The sequence below is a fragment of the Schistocerca americana genome, chromosome 5, assembly GCF_021461395.2.
Source record: "Schistocerca americana isolate TAMUIC-IGC-003095 chromosome 5, iqSchAmer2.1, whole genome shotgun sequence".
NCBI classification, from domain to species: domain Eukaryota; kingdom Metazoa; phylum Arthropoda; class Insecta; order Orthoptera; family Acrididae; genus Schistocerca; species Schistocerca americana.
The window spans coordinates 670,702,060-670,705,199 of NC_060123.1; positions in this window are offsets into that span (position 1 = coordinate 670,702,060).

Below are 3,140 nucleotides of genomic sequence, written 5' to 3' on the forward strand. Positions count from 1 at the left end.
AAGTTGTTAGTGCAAACGGACTAGCAACAAAATGGGTGAAACAACCACAGAAATCAATATGGGACGTATAAAGAACGTATCCATTATGACAGTGCTGCGAAGTTTGGCGTTAATGGGCAAATGGCAGCAGACGACCGACACGAGTGCCTTCCCTAACTGCGCGACATCGTCTGCTGCGCCTCCCTTGGGCTGGTGACCGTATCGGTTGGACCCTGGACGACTCGAAAACAGTAGCCTGTTCCGATGAGTCCCAGTTTGAGTTGGTAAGAGCTGATCGTAGGCTTCGAGTGTGCCGCAGACTCGACGAAATCATGGACCCATGTTGTCAACAAGCCACTGTGCAAGCTGGTAGGGGCTATTTAATGGTGTGGACCGTGTTTACATGGAACGAACAGGGTCCTCTGGTCCAACTGAACCGATCATTGCCATTTTGGCTACCCACATCGCCTGACACGAAAACATCTAAAATTTATGGGGCATAATCGAGAGATCAGTTCGTGTACAAAATCCTGCACCGGCAACAGTTCCTCAGTTATGGGCGGCTATTGAGACAGCTCGACTCAGTAGCTATCCAGGGGACTTCCAACGACTTGTTGATTCCATGCAACGTCGAGTTGCTGCACTACACCGGGCAGAAGGTGATTCGACACGATATTAGGAGGTATCCCACGACTTTTGTCACCTCAGTGTAAACCCAGCGGTGTGTTTATAGGAATGAAACCAAATAGGCGACCGCTGAGTTTTCCACGCTCGAGAGTGCAGCATCGTAATGAGGTGCACTCTTTTTTATTTATTTTGTTCACCCCGGTAGGTGCAGGGTCAGGGTGAGACCGAAGGGGCCCGGATTCGATTCCGTGCCGCGTCGGGGATTTTATCCGCCAGGGATTGGGTGTTCTGTTGTCTTTGTATTCCTACAGTCATAACTGACACGAATATCGCGTGCATGGCGTCACATGATAAGTCTAAACCTATGTAACTTCGTACCAGGTTGTGGCTTGGCCCTAAAGAATGTTCTGAGTTGACGAAATACCCTGTCGTTCTTTATGTTGTTGAGATGGCTGTACAGGCACGTCCTGGAAGCCAGTTTAAAAAAAGTCGGTGTTCTTGGAGCAGACAAAAGTATGGTATATTCGTAAGATTTCGTTGACGTAAGCTGCTCACCTAAGATCCGTAAATCGAAAAATCACATCTTCGTAAACTTACCGCATATCGGCAAAATTGTTTACTTCAATGTTTGCAATTATTATTGTTCTGGTGAACGACGGATGTAAATATGTAAAACTCCATCTCTGACAATATCAATATTCTGAGTGTGAATATAAAAAAAGAAAAAATTTACTCTTCCTATAAATCATGGAAAATGAGATTCTCTTGTATCTGTCTGCTGCTATAAAAATATTGTTTAACATCTCCTAACATTTTAGTTTAATTAGTGAACAAATTTTTAAGATGATTGAGAGATAGACGTTATTATTTCTTTGGGAAGTTAGCCACTGATTCTGCTGTGGCGTGCATGGCCCTGCACGCAACAGACAGCTTACCTCGTCTTGCCGCTGCAGTTGCGCGAATAATCTGCATCCAGCAACATGCTGAAGTAATTGTAAAGAGATACTGCGATTTATGCGACTGCAATGCATTGTCACAGCTACTGGTACAATTACTGCAATCTTTTTTATATAGAAACTGAACGCTCAGGAGTTGTTTGGTCAATAAGCCTTAAGCGGTGTAAAAAAAAAAAAATGAGAGAAACCACTAAAAACTTCTAATTTACTATATTCTGAAAACTGACGATTTAAACACTGATGAACATTACTCGGGCCTATCCTTTTCTTATACAGTTTGATTAGCAACAACTTTAATTATTCCACAATATCTGTAATCAGTGATCAGGATCTGGTCACAATAAAGATACGAATATCACTGTCAGTGTATGCGTACACAAATGTGACGAAGTCCCTCCAGTGCGCAAGCAAACAACGACTATGTGCAGCAAAAAGGTAGGTCAACAAAAATCGTCAGTTAATACAAAAAAATATGGTTCAAATGGCTCTAAGCACTATGGGACTTACCATCTGAGGTCATCAGTCCCCTGGGCTTAGAACTACTCAAACCTAACTAACATGCCCCAGGCAGGATTCGAACTTGCGGCCGTAGCAGCAACCCGGTTCCGGACTGAAGCGCCTAGAACCGCTCGGCCTGTTCAGTTAATACCAAAGCCTCCTCCGGCGCTACTGGCACGGTTGCGGTACGCTGCGCCTTTATATGCCGCGCGTCTTTTCTCCACCGCAGGCTGCGTCCGACAGCTCTCAACAACTGTTCGCTCGCTACCAATCGCGACATTAATATCTCACATTCAGAGCTTGCGTATGCACGCCACAGCAGAATCAGTGGCTAACTTCCCAAAGAAATAATAACGTCTATCTCTCAATCATCTTAAAAATTTGTTCACTAATTAACCTAAAATGAAAACATAATGCAGCTCTTCCAGAATACCACCAGCTCCATCTTTGTTTATCTAACAGTTTGCGAGCTTGGGCGAATTGAATGGCTTGTGAGGTTACGCGTATTTTCAGTGTGGGATGCGGCAGCTCCGCCTTACGCCTCCACCTTTTCCTACCGAAATGTGAATCCCAAAGTCAATTTGAAAAGACTGCCGTGCATCCTACTTCTTCACTACTGGCGATTAAAATTGCTGTACCACGAAGATGACGAGCTACAGACGCGAAATTTAACCGACAGGAAGAAGATGCTGTGATATGCAAATGATTAGCTTTTCAGAGCATTCACACAAGGTTGGCGCCGGTGGCGACACCTACAACGTGCTGACATGAGGAAAGTTTCCAACCGATTTCTCGTACACAAACAGCAGTTGACTGGCGTTGCCTGGTGAAACGTTGTTGTGATGCCTCGTGTAAGGAGGAGAAATACGTACCGTCACGATTCCGACTTTGATAAAGGTCGGATTGTAGCCTATCGCGATTGCGGTTTATCGTATCGCGACATTGCTGTTCGCGTTGGTCGAGATCCAATGACTGTTGGCAGAATATGGAATCGGTGGGTTCAGGAGGGTAATACGGAACGCCTTGCTGGATCCCAACAGCCTCGTATCACTAGCAGTCCAGATGACAGGCATCTTATCC